Source organism: Castor canadensis, chromosome 7, assembly GCF_047511655.1.
Source record: "Castor canadensis chromosome 7, mCasCan1.hap1v2, whole genome shotgun sequence".
Lineage (NCBI taxonomy): Eukaryota > Metazoa > Chordata > Mammalia > Rodentia > Castoridae > Castor > Castor canadensis.
Genome location: NC_133392.1, coordinates 145,131,637 through 145,151,221, shown reverse-complemented (window position 1 = coordinate 145,151,221; position 19,585 = coordinate 145,131,637). Strand labels below are relative to the sequence as shown.

The 19,585-nt window shown below is 42.6% G+C and overlaps 1 protein-coding gene and 1 long non-coding RNA gene across 6 annotated transcripts in view; one reads left to right on the top strand and one right to left on the bottom strand.

Moving 5' to 3' along the window:
• The window catches only part of Nipal3 (NIPA like domain containing 3), a 53,098-nt gene that overhangs the window by 4,245 nt on the left and 29,268 nt on the right, over positions 1-19,585 (top strand). The window lies entirely within an intron of this gene.
• On the bottom strand, positions 8,333-14,492 carry LOC141425008 (uncharacterized). Its single transcript, XR_012450053.1, has 3 exons — positions 13,562-14,492; positions 11,071-11,157; positions 8,333-9,841 (listed from the first exon to the last, which is right to left on the bottom strand). It is a non-coding gene; the product is annotated as an uncharacterized lncRNA (long non-coding RNA).

Genomic DNA, 19,585 nt, shown 5'->3' with positions numbered 1-19,585 from the left:
AGAGATTTCTAACACCTTAGGGCTAAAGGAGACTTAGAGGCCATCTCATCAAACCTCTGGCTTGAGAAAGTGAGGCTGAGAGACGGGAAAAGATGTCCTAAAGATCATGCAGCAAGTGGAGAAGCAGAGCTAAAGCTATTATTAGTTCTATATAATAATTATGATAAATAATAATGATGACTAATATTTATTGAGCTTTTATTCTGTCCCAAGCACTATGCTAAGTTCTTCACATATATTTTGTCAGGTAATCTTCACAACAGCAATAAAAGTAGACACACTTTTCCCCATCTATAAAACAGGCATAACAATAGTGCCTGACTCCTAGCAGTTACAAGTAAATGAATTCAGCCACATGAAGCATCTAGACCTATCACACACACACACACACACAATGGCCAGCATTATTCAAGTGCCTGCTATTGTCATTTTCATCCCCACTTTGGAGATGAGGAAACAGGCACAGAGAAGTTGTGCAGCATCTGTGCTCCCACCACTGCACTGCATCACCTCCTTGGTGTTCTCAGCCTTGGATGCATCTCTCTCTGCCTTCATCCCATGCCCCCTCTATCTCTATCCCTGAAAATTGTGGTTAAGCAGATCTAGGCTAGAAACCTGGAGGCTGTGTTTTATAAAACACCCCCAAGGTGAATCAAGCCATCAGCCAGGTGTGGTATTTCTGGACTAGATGATCCAATAAGCCCCTCCTCTGGCCTCCATCCTGAGAAATGGAAATCTCAGGTGACCTCATCTTGGTCATCACTGGTATTTGTAGTGAGCAAGACAAACTTGTTGTGTGGGAAGTGCCATTATTATCATTGTCATAGGGCCCAAATGCTATAGGGTGTGTTATTAAAATAGCTTTCAAGTAAGAAAACCTTTTTTCTGAACTATGCATTTTCTTGCAGTATGTTAAGCATACAGATCGTAAGCACTGGATGTTAAATCTTAATCAAGAGAGCTGGGCGCCGGTGGCTCACACCTGTAATCCTAGCTACTCAGGAAGCAGAGATTAGGAGGATCGTAGTTCAAAGTAGCTGGGGCAAATGGTTCCAGGGACCCTGTCTCAAAAATATCCAACACAGAAAGGGCTGGTGGAGTGGCTCAAGTGGTAGAGCCACTAGCCAGCCTGAGGTATGGAATTCAAACCTCAGTACCGACAAAAAAAAACCAACTCTTTAATCAACAGAGTGCCCACGTGTACCCAAATCAAGAGACAAAACATTACTAGTACCACAAGGCTCCTCCTGCTCCTCTCAGCACTTCCTTCCCTCAGTTATGATTTCCATTGGAAAGACAAGGTGTCGATACAGAACTCCATAGGACTTTGGGGCATAGGGACTGTCTGTAGTATTCCAGTACAGGGCTCTAAGTTGATTTGGGGCAGGGGAAATGACATTCTGTGAAGTTTGATAAGGAGCTGCTGGAGAGTAACTCTGATTGCAAAGTTAGCATACAGGAGGCTCCTTCACTGGGTCTGAGAATTCTGTAGCCCTGGGAGGGGCCATCTGCCCCTGTCAGTGAGGCCACAAATGCCAGAGTGGCAAGAGTACAGAAAATAAGAAACTAGTGAACACAGTTGGCCTGTGATGAATGGATGCCAAAGGACAAATTCAGAATCTAAGAAAACACAGAACATTCTCCTTGATGAGATTTCTGATAAGTTCCCATTCTAATCACAAATTCACTTCAGTTGCTTTTTGGAGAATGTCTTTGTGCCAAAACAGAGATAAATAAGTCATGGTGACTCTACCACAGAGCATAGGAATTGAGGAGGGTGACAGGCCTGTGAACAGGTGGTTAGGAGCCCACCAAAGTAGCAGGTGGGGTTAAGAGAAGAGGACCTGGGTTGGTTCCCTATTTTCCTTTCTGGTAAGTGATCTTTGGACATTCATCTTCACCCCTCAGATCTGTTACCTCACCTGTAGAATGTGATACTGACCCCTCATGCCAGCTTTTGTGGACTGATGAAAACACACCTCACTTAGTGTCTGACCATACCCTAGGCACGCAGGAAGCCCTCAACTCAGAAAGACTATGGGTTAGATGAAGAGTGGAGGGAAAGGTGTGGTTATTGTTGTCTAAGGATAGAGGGAGCTGGCTCCTTCCCCCTTGATTTCATTAAGGCTATTTTGGGTGCAAGGAATAAAAACTCATTTCAGAGAAGCTGAGGCAAAGGAGGAAATTATAAAACTGTAGGGTAGCTCAAAACACCCAAGAGCAGGAGGAGCAGTGGAGCTTGAAAGGAACTCATATACCCTGCTTCAAAGGAGGGAAGATCTGATTGGCCCAGTGTGGTGTCTACCCTGATCCAATCAGTGATTGGGGGAGAGGGGTAGCCAGCAAACAGTTTCTGGGACTCCACCATCATGCGCAACTCTCAGAGTGGCCACCATCTGCTGGTCCAAGTCATCTCTCACTATGGGGACAAGAAAACAGAGAGAGGCCCCAAGGCTAGTTTGGTCAGTGAGATGAAGCCTGCCCTCTGCCACACCCCATAAGAATGAATTCTAGTTGTCAGGATGCACTGCTAAGGACGGACTGCATCCCAGAAGGCCACTGGCACTTTGCCTTAGTCTGGAAGAATCAGGCCTCAATTTCTTTTATTTAGCAAATAGATCCTTCTAGATCCATTCAGGTGCTGGGACAGGAGCTCTGCAGATCATTGAGAAGTATCTTCCCTGAAGGAGTCCAGGAGGGAGGCAGGGAAGATGTATTTCCACAATTGCCTATTCTTCTAGACAACTCACAAAAGTAGAGACCAGAGCATGGGCTCTGGACACAGACAGACCTGGCTTCAAGTCCCGGCTCTGTTACCTTCTAGCTATATAGCTTGTGGAAGGTCATGTAAGCCCTCTGCAGGCCAGTTTCAAATCCATCCTATAGGGTAATTGTGATAGTGACCTGAATTCATGGACTAGAAAACTGAGGCTGCCTGCACCATTCCCTTCCTGCCTGGGAAATCCTACCCATCTTCCAGCTCCATTATCACCTTTTCCATGAAGCCTTTGTGGGTCTTTCTGACAAGAAAATACAGAGCCTTTATCCACAGTCAACTAGTAATCACAACAGCTAACATTTCTTGAGTGTTTACACTCAACAGGGACAGGGGCTATGCTAATCCTCACAAAAACCCCGTGAGGTAGGTTCTATTTATTATAATAACCCCACTTTACATGTGAGGAAAGTGGCACAGAGAAGTTAATTAACTTTGCAGAGGCCACATAGTCAATAGGTAGTAAAGCTGGGTTCATATTCAGTCTCTGCACTGCCAAGGTCCTTGGTCCATCCACTATTCTTGTCCGCTGTAAGGCCCTTTCTGCTCTGGTGATTAAATGTGAAAATGACAATCACAGGGAAGATAATGGCTCACCTACTGGAGAAGGTGCATGTCAGGGATGTAGCCAGAAGCCAGGTTACAGGTGTAGCAGAGCCTAGTTAGCCAGACTCGTGCATCACTTGCATAGGAATGCCAGGCACCCTAGAGCAAGCCAGGATACAGGAATTTATCCTTATCTCTTTGTATTTCTAAGCCGAAGGCATTGTGGGAGATCAGTTTAAATAGCCAGCAATGACTGGTCTTGTTGCCGTGGTATTTAAGTGGAGGTTGCTGGTAGCAGATAAGAAGCAGACACTGGGAATGTCAGAGCCCAGCTGAGATTTCACTTGGAGACTAATATCCACCAGCAAGCCTGCCTCTGACTTGTGGCTGCCTTTCTGGAAGAAGTTTATTTGCTCTTAGAGTTTTAGGTGGTAAGAGATCAATTCCTAGGTGAGGAAATAGCAGAGCTAGAAGGGCATTTGGCTCTGTAGCTAGTAATAATGAGAATAAAGATGACCCAGGTCAGCAGCTAGAACTCTTTCAGCATTGACTATGTCCAACATCTCATATGACATACTCCCATGACAGTGTGAATCAACTCTTGTGTTCAGATGTGAAAGCTGAGGCTCAGAGAGCTAAGGTAGTTCCCCTGAAGTCACACAGCAAGAAAGTGGGCAGAGGCAAACCCCCCTGAGGCCTGCTGTTCTCAGAGTCCATGCCAGGAAGCAGAAGCAGAGAGAGGGGTGCCTTTGCTGTTGCCGCCCTCTCTCCTTGATATGTGGGTCTGTTGTAGCCATAGTTGAAAGCAGATGAGTCTGAAATCCTGCTGCCTATGACTAGCGGTGCCCTCACCACACTTTCTTCCCAGGAATGCTGCACTATGAGTAAAGTGACTGTAAGTCCTGACTTGTGCCTATAAACAATGAATAGGCACAAGTCCCCTCTTATTCTCTAGGTGTTCCCTTTTGGGCAATGTACAGCTACCCTAAATGTAAGGCCCCTGATAACTGGGAGGCCTCACTACTTATCACACATGGAATACAAAAGGAACAAAATGGTATAAGGGGACCCGGGGCTCCTGGCCATACCACTGACTCCATCAGTGCCTCCGGCCTGGTCTTGCACCTCGCTCGATAACAGTCTGCACAGGGAGCAGCTACTGGCAGCACACCCTCCCCCCACCCCACACACACTTTGGGCCTGAATTGACAGTGTGGACTAACTGAGATAGCTCTGCCCAGGAAGGCTGAGATAATGGGGAACCACTCAGGAGTAGCCTCAGAATAGTCAGCCCTTCCAATGACATCACAGGTAGAGGACCTCAGCAGACAGAGATGGCCCAGGAGAAGACTCTACCTGTGAACTCTGCTGGACCCTACTCACCAACTGCCCTTCTGCTGGGACCTACTTGCTCCCACCCCTACCTTATCTTAAGGGACAGTCATGATTCCAAGATAAGCCCCTGTCCTGGGTTAACCATCCTCATAGCTCACAGCATTTCCCACTCTGAGTGCCTCCATGAGGCCTCAGGTGGCCCCTGGGTGACTGAGGAACGAGGAGGGCTAAGGAAGCTGTCAGGTTCCAGAGGAGGGGACCGGCTCTGGAAGCAGGGCACCCAATCTTCACATTCTGAGGTTGGAGGAGGAACCTGCTGGCAGGATTCTTGGCTCTGAATCACCTGTGCCAGGCCCCGGAGGGTAGCTGGTGGGTGTGTATCTGAACTGTGTAACCCCTGGGCGTTGGCAGAGTCTCTGCCAGACTTAAATGCTCATAAAACTGAACCAAGCAACACTTCACAAGGGTTGGGGGCATAATTAGCACTGATGAGGCCCTTGGAGACGTGTGGGTGGAAGGGCATGAGTATGTCTGCTGTACCATCCCTGTCTGTCTGTAGCTGGTCATTACATGTGGAGATTCATGCACTATGGAAATGGCTCCCAAAAGAAACCCCTGCTGCCTGTGTTGTCAGTGTGAGCACAACATTTACAAGGTGGAGCATTTTTTTTCCTATTCATTCGCCCCCTGTGAAAGACCCCTCAGAGAACACTGGGGAGACTGTCAGTGGTGGCACTGTCATCAGAAAACCAGAAGTCAGACCTCCACTTTCAAATCCTCCTGTCCTTACCCTCGTTGGTCTATTTCACCTCTCTGAGGCCTGCTGTGTTCATCTGTAAACTCCTTCCAACTATGTGCTAAGAAGAGGACTCCCGGTAGAAGTTGCCTGGTCAGGTCGTTTATGGCCCAAGGGGAATGCCTAGAACGGACTTGGTACCTTGTTTGACACGTAAGCACTACGTAAATTCCAGCCTTCATCATCATGGTCCCCACTTAACTGTGAGAGTTTTGGCTGCCTAGCTTGATCCTCGTGAATCTTGCAATTTTAATTTCTAGGCTCTGCCCTCTCCACCCCCTTCTGACGGTGTGGCTTGTCTATGTGGCAGGAGCTCCTTCCCTTATTTACTTCCTCTTGCTAGAGCTTCAACAGCACATGCTCAGACAGCCTTGCTCTTTCAGTCAACATGGCATCAGAGCACAGCTTGATCTCCACATAAGAATAATAACAGTTATCAGGTACAGGCTGAATTGTATGACACTTTTGTAGCCCAAGGATGGCCAAACAGTGGCAATTTCATACAGGTCACCTTAATGCTAAGTACTTACTCTAAATCATGTTCAGAATTCCCTGAAACAGTCCCAGAAGGAGAGTGCTATTGTCTCCCAACCAGCAGAGGAAGCCACAGCTTAGAGAAGGTGGTAGCCACAGCCAGTGTGTGTTCTGTTCCACTGGTTTCTTCCCCATTCTTGGAGCCTGTTCCGAGCTCTTTTTTGTCTGGGAAAGGCCACCACATCCTTGATGTGTTGCCTTTGTCCCCTACCTGCCCTTGCAGCCCTGTGGAATGGCTGCCGTTAGCAGCTCAGCAGCATAAGCTACCTGGGCTGCTGGACGAGCTCCGCCTTGGCCTTGGCCTTGGTTTTCTGTCCTCCCCTAAGCCCACAGGTGATGAAAGGCTTCCTTTGAGGTCCTCAAACTTGGTACTGTAAGGTAGCACCACCTGTTTTCTCGTACATTCTTTTAGTTGGCACCTAAATTTTTTCATTACAAGTTGAAATATTTGCAAAATATGTAAATACTGGTATTTTAAAAACCTGTTACACATACTTAAGAGAAGCCCCTGGGATGTAAAGACCACTTGGTACTCACCACCAGTCTTCTGAAAGATATCTAGACAAGTCCCTTAAGTATTGAAAACGTGGCCTCGTTCTTTTTTCCTTGAATTTGTTTTTCCCTTCCCTTTCCCTCACAGAATCTTACTCCCAATTTGTGTGTCTTTTACCATTTAAAAGTTGTAAGGGAGTTGGACATGGTGCATATCAGAAGTCCCAGCTACTCAGGAGGCTGAGGCAAGAGGATTGCTTGATCCTAGGTGTTTGAGATCAGCCTGGGCAACAGTGAGATCCCTGTCTCTTTAAAATAAATAAATCAATCAAATTTTATGGGCACCTGTTATAAAAGGGAAACTTGAGACAACTAAAATTGAATATAGTTGTTTATCTGTCTTTGTGGTACTGGGGATTGAACCCAGGACCTTGAACTTGCTAGGCAAGCATTCTACCACTTGAGCTATGCCCCCAGCCCTGAACAGGGTTTATTTGAGCAAACCATACATGAGGGCTAGAGGTGTGGCTCAAGCAGTAGAGCACCTGCCTAGCAAGTATAAAGCCCTGAGTTCAAACCCCAGTGCCACGGAAGGGAGGGGGGGAGGGAGGAGAGGAAAGGGATGGAAGGAAGAATGGAAGATGCATGAATTCAGCAGAACTCTAGAAGAGGTTCAGAAACCTCCCCATCAGCAGTGTGAGCTGTGGGCTTTTGCAAGCAGAATGGAGAAGCAAAGTAAAGAAATTGCCTGCTTGGCCATGGCTAGGCATCTATCTTATTAGGGTGTGACCCAGCCCAGAGGTTCCTAGAGACCAATTGACTCTTTCTGACTGGTTAAGGGTAAGTTTCATTTTGTATTGGTTTGCTTATGTAGGACCTTAAGGCACTGAAGCTGGCTCAGCCTAATGGCCTTCCAATTAAAAAAAAAATCAACACTTATCTATAAGAAAAAATGCCATGTATGGAATGAACTTCATTTTTTAAATCTCTTTAGATGTGAGGACAATAAGGTTGATTAACCAAAAAGAGGTTTTTTAAATTGGTCACATTTGGATACAAGCAATTGGTTAATGCAATACAAAGTTTTGTAATAACTTTTGAGACAAAACTAACATTACACTGGGCACTGGTGGCTCATGCCTGTATTTCTAGCTACTTGGCAGTCAGCAATCAGGAGGATCACGATTCAAAGACAACCCAAGCAAATAGCTTGCAAAATACTCAACACATAAAAAAGGGCTGGTGGAGTGGCTCAAGTGGTAGATCGTCTGCCTAGCAATCGTGAGATCCTGAGTTCAAAACCCAGTACCACCAAGAAAAAAAAGCAAGACTAACATTGAATTAGAAATTAATATCTGGATGAGAAGAATGGAGTGTTTTAAAAATTAATTCCTATATTCAAGATAAATACAAAGGTTAGAGTGAGGATGAGTGTAACATCAATTCTGTTACAAGTTTAGGTTTTTATAGCTGTACTCGCTGAGACCTTTGCCCACATTGGTGCAATACCTGTAATGGAAGAGTGTCACTTTAAGAGTGCCACTGAATTCTTTGAACTCCTTTCAAAGTGGTCAAAGACTCAAGCGGTAGAGCACTTGCCTCACAAGCTCAAGGCCCTCGGTTCAATCCCCAGTACAGCCAAAAAAACAAAAATTGTATTTGACAAATTATGGGCTACACATGACAGTGTCAGTTCACTTTTATTAACAGACCGGCTAGCAGTATGATTATTGCCTCCATCATTTTTATTCAAAGCAGAGTACTAGACACACCTGGTTTATCCAGGATTTGTTTTGTTTTCATATCTCTATGAAATTTATCCAAAAGGTATTACCAATTATGTTTGTAACTATTTTAACTTAGAGGCATCTTGGGTTAACCTGAAAAGGCTGGGAAAATTGGAATATGATTCTTTTACCATACCTTTGCCCATATCAGTGGGGATCAAGGTGGACCCCAAGGATACCTCATAGGTTCTTGATGTTGTCACAGAAAAGAATTATAGGTCACGTTAAGGTAGAGACCAGGAAAGTTCATTATCAGAGTAAAGCTGAGCACACACCCAGCCGTGGGTGTGGGCACGCCTGAGAAGGGGTGCTGAAAGTTCTGACATGCTGGGAAGATAGGGGAGGGAATTTCCTCAGTGTCTTTGGTTAGATATTTTTCTCAAAGATTTTCTTACTTGGTTTAATCATCTGGGAAGGGTTAAGATGGGGTTGTTTCTTACGTCAGGTTACACAGCGAGACTAAAAGAGCAATACTTGTGTGCTCACACCTAATTATGCATTGCTATTTGCTATAGTGTTACAGATGGCTCAGCCAGAGAGGTGGGGCACCAAGCCTTTTGGGAAACAAGTTTATTAAGCAGGCCAGCAGTGGCTCAGTGGATTCACATCCAATGGCTGAGCCCCAAGAACAAAGGAGTCTTGCCTTACATATTCTTGCAAGCAGGTTACAGAAGCAAGAAGCAACGCCTGTCCCATATATGGTTACATACTATTTCATTGGCTAGCTTTTCCTCAGTGCTAAGTGACCTTCTTCACATTTAGATTCTTCAAGTTTTATCTCCCTGCTGTGCCATCCTCTTCCCCCTGCTACATTATCAGAACACAGGCTTGCTTCTTTCCTGGCCCTCCTCCCTGTTACATCATTCCCCCTTTTGATGCTGGGATCCACCTAGGGTCAAAGAGCATCATCTTGATTTAGGGATGTGTGTTTCCATAGCATCATTACATGGGCAACTGTTTTTTCTCTATAGTGGCCTCTATAATGGTCCTGATGAACCACAATATCAAGGGAACCAGGCAGGGTGACATCAAACATGCTTCCAAGATAAGACCCATCGCCCTGCTTTTCATTACAAATGTAGCCTGCATTGTTCCCCTTACTCTGGGACTTCCAGTATCACTTACTGGAAACCTCACAAACCTGGGGCATATACTAGCAGATGTAACATCCAACCTGTTGGTGGGTGTATGATACAAAGTATGGCTACGCGGAGATCCCAACAATGGCTCTCTTACAACATTTACTGCATGGGGGAACCTTACAAGGGCCAACCCAAAAGGTAAGAGTCCAATTGTGTAGAGGAGAGCAGGGGTGTGTCCCATGTTTGAGCTTTTTCCATGTGTAGACTAGTCAGCTTTCAGAGTGACTACAGCAGGGCTGTTGTCCCATTGTTTTTGGTCCCCTGTTGTTTCCTGGGAAGCGGGGATCCTGCCAAGGGAGGGCACAGGCGTTCTGGAGGGTGATCTTGCATGGTGAGGCTGGGCCAGGGATGCACTCCCACTTGGGAGAGGCAGGCTGGCTGGGTTTACTCAGCTGTGGTGGATCCAGGGTGGATCCAATTTCTGCTACTTTAACTGTGGTGGGGGTAGACAAAAAAACAACAAAAGGGTTTTGTTTTGTTTTTTTCATTTTTCTTTTATTATTCATATGTGCATACAAGGCTTGGTTCATTTCTCCCCCCTGCCCCCACCCCCTCCCTTACCACCCACTCCACCCCCTCCCGCTCCCCCCCCCCAATACCCAGCAGAAACTATTTTGCCCTTATCTCTAATTTTGTTGTAGAGAGAGTATAAGCAATAATAGGAAGGAACAAGGGGTTTTGCTGGTTGAGATAAGGATAGCCATACAGGGCATTGACTCACATTGATTTCCTGTGAGTGTGTGTTACCTTCTAGGTTAATTCTTTTTGATCTAACCTTTTCTCTAGTACCTGTTCCCCTTTTCCTATTGGCCTCAGTTGCTTTTAAGGTATCTGCTTTAGTTTCTCTGCGTTAAGGGCAACAAATGCTAGCTAGTTACAAAAGGGGTTTTAATGGTTGGATATTTCATTCTTTTACTCAGAAAGTATCTCCTGGCTTTTTGTTTGTTTGTTTGTTTTACTGAGTAGAATTACCATGGCAACAATATATTATCAGTATATATGTCCAAGAAAACACATTGCTTAAACAAAGTTAAAAACACCATCTTTAAGTATCAAAGGACATGTCTAGAGCAAGTAAAAATAGTCATTTTGTCTCTAAGTAAAAGACCCTGTCTAAAAAAATATGAGTTTGTGTCTGGAAGGCCTTTAATGCCAGATAACCACACATGCATAAGAACCATTTCTTTAATCCTCTCGGCCTTGGTTATTTTGGGGTCTGGCACGAGTGACTCCATTTGAACTATGACGGCATTCCCCCCTTGTCTCCAAACTGCTCATCTCTGTCAATCTCTTCTAAAGCTCTGTCTCCCATCCAAGTACTAATCAGGTCCGACCCTGCTTAGCGTTCGAGATCAGTCAAGATTGGGTGCATTCAGGGTGGTATGTTTCCGATTGGTCATTTCTTTCCCTCATTGAGAGGATGTGGTCTTTCCTGGATTTTTGTCTGTTTGTTTGGTTTTGGACCCACATCGTTGGGGGTGGGGTGAGGGGGTGGGGTAGGGAAGTAACAAGCAGATCAGGTGGGAGTCAGTGCCAACTAGACCCTTTTGGCCAAATTTAAGCAATAAAGAGGCTTAGAAGGAGTGGTTCTTAGGCAGTGGCCTTCTACACAAGTACAATACAAAACAAAATCCAACAAAAGCAGACATCCAGAAAACTAACCTGGTTGACACATAAGAACTTATTAGAATCATTTTCCATGGACCTAGTTGTAAATTCCCCAGAAGGATCGAACTGTAATGACAAAAACTTAAAAGAGCCATGATTAAAATTTGGATGGACGATTTAGCAACTAACAGAACAGTATATCAGTACCATTAACTTTTTGTTACCATGGTTATCTAAATTTTGTATTTTAGAAGACTTGATATACAGGAACCAGCAACAGCATCATAGCTCTATAGAGGTTATATGTATATAGAAGTTAGTATGTGTATATTAGTCTAGTTGTTGCTCTTGAAGTAAAACCTTAGATTTTCTCATCAGTTGGGAGGGGAAGAGTGTCAGTGACCCACATAGCCCAGTCACAGACACATATAGGGTACTGACTGCATTAGAATCACTCAAGACAATAGTTGTTTAACCATAATTATGAGGTCATCTAGAAAATTTTACATAAACCAATTCTTAAATGAACTTTTATTTAGTTGTGACTTAGTTACCTCAGTAGTCAAAACCCTGACAAAAATCACCAGAGAACACAAGTAAATTTATGGGAACCTAATGTGGAGTCAGGAAACCTAATGGTCAAGAATCATTGGTCAGATGTTGATAAAGGATCACATCCCAGATTGCTGACATTAACAGATGGCCCATGATATAGCAGGATCCCATCAACTTGTAGTCAGTGGAGTCCCCCTAAAATAACAGGCTCAATCTGGCCATCCCAGTTCAAAAATTCTTCCACCTGACATGTGGAAGGAGTAGGACTAACATCTCCACTCCATTGACTCCAATAAAAACCGGAGGTCTTGACCTCCAGTGTAGTGCTTCTTTTTGAGGTTTTTTTTTTTTTTCACTTTGTTTTACGTGAGTAAATCTGTCTCAACCCTCATATCAGTGTAGCAGTACACCGGGTGCTTGCCTCTCTGTGTTTTAATAAACTCTTGCTGTCTTGATAAATTTTTAAATTAACCTGTAGCACCAAAAATTTCTGACAGTTATTTTGGTAAAACAAAAAACTTTTTTAAGAGTTTTTTTGTAAGTGTTATCAAGAACAATACAAAATTTTTAAGCTTAGTGAGTTAAGTTTCAGTTTTATGTCAGTACATTAAATTTTGACCTTATAAAACCTTTAATGTAATTTTTAGATTTTAGTCAACTTAATCATTTACATAAGCATCTATAAACTCCATCTTTTTTTATGACAACTTACTCTGTACCTTTATGACAACTTATTTTGTATCCCCTCGGGGAGTTTGTCTTTACTCTTTTTTTAATTTAAAAGTATCTTTTTAACTTTTTATTTTTAGAAACCATATACTTAATACCTTTTTTTTTGTTACTTGTTGAAAATAACTCACAAAACCTTTTAACTTACAGCCTTATATTTGTATGAAAAAAAAGAAAGCAACCTTAAAATTATTTTTTGTATAAAAACAATTTATGGAAAGCCCATTTGTTAATAGACCATATATTATAAGAGAGAATTAAATCCCAGGTTTTATTTAGGACAGAATGAAACAGGCTAAGGTCATTTTTTAGGTACCCAAATTTCAAGATTCCTGCTGCAGGCTGTTGTTAACCTCTGAATGCCTGCAACCTAGTGAGACCTGGTTGAAATAAGTTTGAAAACTGGTTTTCTTAAAAGTAGCAGTAGAACAGAGTAAAAGTAACAATTTTTTTATATTGACTCTATAATAAGAACCATCCTCAAGATGTTTACATATTCATATGTAAAAAGCTTAAGCAGTTTATAACAGAGATCTTTAACACAAACACCCTGGTTTTTTGTTACCTTGAATAGCACATTAGCCTTATAACAGCAGTTTAAGAATCATTTTGAAGATGTTTACACATGCATACACAAGTTTTATAAATTAAGCATGCCAGAAAAAAGTGTCAACTTAAGCATACATAAGATGAGCTGGAATTCCAGGAGCAAATTAAATTCTGCCCAACGCTTTAAACAAATTCACACACACACACACACACACACACACACACACACACACACACACACACACACACACATACACACAAAAACAGAGTGCAGTCTCCAAAAAAACCCCTTTTTAAACCATATCCAGAGGATTATCTGGCGCAATGGTGGATGATGCCTCTGTTCTCATGTGAGTCTCCCTCTTTGGAACTGAATTTTTGTTACCCATCCCTTAAACTTGGTTGTGGCTATTTCCCAGGAAAAGCCCAAACCCCACCCCCACCCAGTACTGGAGATTTCTTGCATTTTACTCAAAGTGCTTTCTTTTTACTTGTGTTGTTCCCCATCCTGGTCTATCTTGCTGGTGAGAAAACCCAGTAGGTGCTCAACTTCCCTAATTCCTGGAGGTGTCTCATACATTTTTGCCCCACTCCCTAAACCTGAAAGACCTGGTTTCACCCCAGTCAGGGTTACTCGGGGGTCTCTGGGAGGTGATCAGGCTCCCCTTCTGCCTCCTAAAGGCAGGCCTGTTATTCAAACCCGGGTTCTTACCAGTCTGACAGGCAGGGCTCCCAATTGGTTCCTGAGCCTTCTCCAAGTCCCTTTGTGCAACAGAGACTTGCTCTCTGGTGCTCTGGGAGGGGTGAGTCCCTCCATTGGATCAGTAGGTCCACTGGTGCCTGGTGGGACACTCTCTGAGTCCAGCAACATGGAGGTGAAAACACCAACTCTGAATCCTGGACAAGTCCCCAGGAATGTTATAGGATGGCTCAGACAGAGAGATGGGGCACCAAGGCTTCTAGGAAGTAAGTTTATTAAGCAGGCTGGCAACAGCTGAACAGATTTACATCCATAGGCAAGCAGGTTACAAAAGCAAGAAGCAACACCTGTCCCATATGTTACATACTATTTCATTGGCTAGCTTTTTCTCAGTGCTAAGCGACCTTCTTCACATTTAGATTCTTTAAGTTTTATCTCCCTGCTATGCCATCCCCTCCCCCCTGCTACATTATCAGAACACAGACTTGCTTGTTTCTTTTCTGGGCCTGCTCCCTGCTACAATAGGAGGAAGGCAAAATGAACACAGCAAATATATTTTGCTATCAAGATTAAGCATTAATAACAACTATGCCTTGCTCTTAAGATTAAACATTAATAGAGTATTTTGCTTTTAAGATTTAGCATTAATAACAAATATGTTTTGCTCTCAAGACTACACATCAGTGAAGCAGCAAGCATGATTATTCCTTGATTTCTGGCAGAGGAATTCCTCGTCACCTTTCCCTGTTCTAACCTGCCTTGACTATAGTGTGTTTTAATGTGCATATATTTGTACCCATTTTATGAGGTAGAACATGAATGTTTATCATAAGACTGGGCACATATACCTTAGTTATAAATGCTTTTATTTTGAGGGCTAGAGGCTTGGCTCAAGTGGTAAAGCACCTACGTATCAAGTGCGAGGCCCTGCTTTAAACCCCAGTACCACCAAAAAAAAAAAAAAAAGCTTTTATTTTGAACATATTCTCGTTAAAACTTATAGGTGCAGGCTGCAGATTTAGCTCATTCAATCCATGGAATAGATTTGGAATATCACCTAATTAACAAAGTTAGTCCTTATTGTCCACACATCAGGCTCTGTTTTCAGAATATCCCAACAAGGGCCAAAGCATCCCATTCTGATATCACACATTAGCAGGGATGTGGAGGACAGAGGGAAAGAAAGTCATTCCTACAGTGGGTGTTGTGGTAGCCTTGGCTGTCACTAAAGAAACCTCCAGGGAAACAAACTTTCAAAATTCCCCTGGTTTCCTGGTGGTTTTCCAACTCAAGACAAGGTTCCAAAAGATTCTAGGACAAGCCTTTCTTTCATAGGTAAAGCAAGAAAGGAGAATAAACAGGAAGCTGGCAAAGAACCTAGAAGGATATCATGTGGTGATGAGTCCCTTAAAATGTCAGTACCAGCAAGGCCCTTGTAGAGAAAAGTCTCTAGCCCCACTCTGAAGAGGCAGGCCTTCGTCCTTGCCACCCAGATTTCTCTTTTAGAAACATAGTCCAAATGATGTCACTCAGAGCCTTCTGTTATCTCCATGCCCAAGTCCAGACCCTTAAAGATAAGAGAGAAGCCCCCTCTCGATCTGGCAGATACCTTTTAAGCCTTCTCCCTATCTGCTCTGGTTTCCCTGCATCTTCCCTGGGGCCGGCCTTACTTTCAGGGACCTCGGGTCTTTTTTCAGGCACTCAAAAGCCCTATGCTCATTCCCACCTCAGGAATGGCAAATAGTGTTCTCTCTCTACCTACCCCACTGTAGTTCTCAGGCCTCCCTTCCGAATTCATCCCTCAGAGATGTCATCCTTGACCTCCCATACATTGACCAGGCCCCATCAAACATTCTTAGAGCAGCCTGTGCCTCTGAGCTCTGACCACAGTGGGATTAAATAATCAGTTATTGAATATGCATTACATGAGACAGGGACGGGTATGATGGATGGCACAAATTATGCACTGGATGGATGAGTGTCTGGAATGCCATTCCTTACTTCTACTGCTCTCATACCCATCTCTAATAGGCTATAGTGGTGTCTATATTCTGCCTGGGAAGCAGACCAGGAACCAATTCCCCAGCCCCTGATAGTAGCTGGTAGTTTTTGAACAGTAAATATTGCCTGGCACCTGTCCTATGCCAGGCACTATTCTAGAGCTTTGTACATTAGGTTTGACATAATAGTTAAGAGCCTGTGTTCTGGTTTCAGACTGCCTGGGTCCCAATCCTGCTTCAGCCACTTAGCAGCTACCTCTTACCATCCAAAAGCCTGAGTTTTCTCGCTGTAAAATTAAATAACATAAAACCTGCTTTATGAGGATAGTTAATGTGTATGAAGTACTTACAGTATTACTTAACACATAATGCTCTATAAATGTTACTGTTTGTCATAGTAATCATCATTTTTAACCTTTATTTTTTGGCAGTATTGAGGTCTGAACTCATGGACTTGGGCTTGCTAGGCAGGTGTTCTACCACTTGAGCCACCCCCCCGCCCTGGCCCTTTTGCTTTGGTTATTTTTGAGATTGAGTCTCATATTTATGCCTGGGCTGGCCTGGACTGTGATTCTCCTATCTATGCTTCCCACATAGCTGGGATGACAGGGACAGACCACCATATCCAGCTTTTGTTGGTTGAGATAGGGATCTTTTTTTACCTGGGCTGCCTTGGAACCAAATCCTCCTGAACTCTACCTCCCAAGTAGCTAGGATTACAGGTGTGAGCCACCACACCTGGCTTATTTATAACCTTTATGACATACCTGGTCTGTCAGTTGACAAAAACTGAGCTCTCTCTTGTAGACCTGACCACCTTCAACTAAGATATGCCTAGCACCTAGGAGGTTCTCATGATGCCCTATTGTTGGTTGATGGATGTTTCTATGATAGTTAATATTTATTGAGAACTCTGAAAAGTCTTAGAGTTTAAAAAAAAATGTTTCCCTGAGCCCTCCAGTTTGTGGCAGAAATTGTGCTTCATTATTTCCAAAGGTTTATCTTCTTTCATTCTTGCAACCACTCTGAGAGTAAATACTGTCAATAATTCTGTTTTGTAGTTGAAGAAACAAATGCTCAGAGGTATAGCTAGTCACATTGTCACGAGCGATAGATGCTAGACTCAAGGTGAAATCTACCTGACTTCAGAGCCATCCACTAGCTGTGCTGGAGCTTTGCCTTGGGCATATTGTTTCCTCCCAAAGTTTCCATGAAATCCTGTTCCCTACAAAATGCCTTCTTCAGCCCATGAATGCTGGCTGAGTGTGTGGAATATGCTCTGTCTCAGGCCAGGTACCATGCGCAAGTTTGGAAGAGGAAGGCAGCCAGATGTGTAAAAAGAACTCGGGTTGGAAATCTGAGAGCCTATGTTCTGGCCCTGCCACACTCCCTCTGCCATGTGACATTGAGCCAAGTAGTTCAGACATTGTGCCCAGAATGGATTCCTCCTTTGAAATTCCACCTCCTTATCAGCACTCTGTCTTATGACGTGTCATATTCACATTTATTGCCACTTATTTTTGTGTGGATTAGGCCATTCAGGAAACAAACTGAGATCCTTCTATAATTCAGCAAAGAAATGAGAGATATGGACACTCCAATTGGACATCATTTTTAAACGAAAGGGATACAAAATTTTGTCTGCTCACATGAGATGATAATGAAATTTATGACAATGATAGCATAAGTGGGCAAGAAATGGAGTTATACAGGAACAAAGTTTTGTATATTACTAAATTAAGTTGGTATTAATCTGACAGTTAAAATAAGATGTTAACTGTCACTAAGAAAACAACTAAAAATATATAGTAAAGGAAATAACAAAGGAACAATGAAACCCCCTAAAACTCTCAGATGCTAATAAAACCAGTTTTTAAAAAATAAATAAAACCAGCTTAGTTAGGAAAAAATAAATGACAAAGGAATTAAAATGATACACTAGAAAATATATTGATTTAATCCAAGGAAGGCAGTTACAAAAGAATTGATGAACAAATAGAGACAGAGGCATATAAAAACAAATAGCAATATGGTAGAAGTGAAGTTATTCCTTATCAACAATTGTATTCGATATAAATGGATGAAATTCTTCAGTTAAGAAGAGATATTGGCAGAATAGGTTTTTAAAAGCATGATCCAGATATATGCTATGTATAAGAAACTGACTTTAGATTCAAAGACACAAATAGATGGAAAATAAAGATATATTACTTATGAACAGTCACCAAAGAAGACCAGGAGTGACTAAACTAACATCTGACAGAAGAGACTTTAAAACAAAAATTGTTATGAAGTATAAAGAACAACATTAAATACTAATAAAAGGCTCACTCTATCAAGAAGACATAAAAATTATAAAATATGTGCACCTAGCAGAGCCCTAAAATACATGAAGCAAAAAGTGACAGAATCAAAAGAAGTAGACAGTTCAATAATGATAGTATGAGACTTCAGTACCCCCCTTTCAATAATGGATAGATTAACCAGACAGAAGACCAACAAGGAAACAGAAGGCTTGAACAATCCTTTAAACCAAGTAGAGCTAGCAGATAATCTATAGAACATACAACCCAACAACAGCAAGGTACAAATTCTCAAGTGCAAATGGAACATTCCCTAGGTTCAAGCATACTTTAAGACCAGAGAACAAGTCTCAGTACATTAAAAAAAATCATACAATGTATACTTTCTGATGATAGGGAATAAAATAACAAATCATTAACAAAAGGAAACTCAAAACAACAAAGTAGGAAAGTCACAAATAGTTGAAAATTAAATACACCTAAATAATCAATGAGTCAACAAATAAATCACACAGGAAATTAGAAAATACCTAAAGACAAGCTCATCCTAAATTCATATGGAAATTCAGGGGACGTCAAGTAGGCAAAACAATCTTGAAAAAAAAAAAAAAAAGAAGAAAGCTGGAGGACTCACACATGCTGATTTCAAATGTATTCTGAAGCTATAATGATCAAAACCAAGTGGTGCTGGCATAAGGACAGACATATAAATCAATGGTCCAGGAACAAACCCCATACATCTATGGTCAACTGATTCTTGTCAAGGGTGCTGAGACCATTCAAAGGGGAATTCTAGTCTTCTCAACATATATGTTGGGACAACTGGATATCCCCATGTAAAAGAATGAAATTGGACTCCCACTTTACACCATGTAAAAAATGAACTTAAGATGGATCAAAGAGCTACATGAAAGAGCTAAAACAGTAAAATTCTTAGAAGGAAATATAGGTATAAATTTCTCCATAGGAAAGAGCCTTTAAAATATGACACCAAAATCACAAACAACAGAAGAAGACAATACATTAGTTAGCCTTTATTAAAATTGAAAACTTTTGTACATCAAAAGTTAAGTTTAGGCTCTCCAGGCAGTCGCCACTGACACCAGATGGGAATGCTTTGTCACCAGACACTGGGTCCCTCTTAGTCTTTGGAAGTCCTAGAAGGGGCATTGGGGTGCTGCTTTAATCCATTTGGGCTTCTATTACAAAATACTGTAAACTGAGTGGCTTTTCAACAACAGAAATGTATTTCCCATAGTTCTGGAGGCTGGAAAGTCCAAGATCAAGGTGCCAATTTGGTGTCTGATTGAGACAGATCAGAGGGGCCCATGTCTCCCTGAGGTACTAGGGCAGGAGTTTGACACTGTTAAGCACTGTTAAATACTATCAAGTACTGTTACATGCTGTTAGAATTGTTAGCTCAGTGTTGAGCTTTCCCTAAACCTCTTTTAATGTTTTCTGTGGATGATTAAAACTGTTGGGAGCAGCCATTTGACAGGCCCTTCCATTATGCCTGGTTGCCTTGAGCACAGGACTCTCAGCCAAGCAGTCTCTTTTGGCAGCCAGTCTGCTTTGAACCACTCCTGCTTACTGTCAAAGTACAACCCCCGTTCCAGAAGGTATTATCGCAGTCATGACTGTTTCAAGTAGCTTGTGCCTGAATTTTGTCATCACAGACTCTAGAAGCCATTTTCACCCAGGCCAGAGGGGGAGCACTTCCCTTGGTGGCCCAG